Here is a 326-nt window from a genome sequence, read left to right on the forward strand (position 1 = left end):
TCTGGGGTCAGGGTGTTGTGTCTCTGTGAATGAGTGTACGCGCCCCTGGTGTTTGAACACATTCTGAAAATGGGACTCGTACCATGTCTGCAATCATCTTCCACCTTCGTAGTCATGGAGATATCGACGTCTTTTTGGTGGAAAAACAAAACAAAACAAACCCTTGGCTACAAAGTCTAACGTAACTGGCGAACCTATGCCTGACTCTGAATTCTTGGAATGTTCCTGTCCAGGTGCACACAGTTCTTCAGGAGTAGCACTCTTGTTAAGATTAAATTAATCTTCTTTACAGTTATGAGGAAAATATTAAATAAAATTTAAAAGCA

Source organism: Physeter macrocephalus, chromosome 20, assembly GCF_002837175.3.
Source record: "Physeter macrocephalus isolate SW-GA chromosome 20, ASM283717v5, whole genome shotgun sequence".
Taxonomy (NCBI): Eukaryota; Metazoa; Chordata; class Mammalia; order Artiodactyla; family Physeteridae; genus Physeter; species Physeter macrocephalus.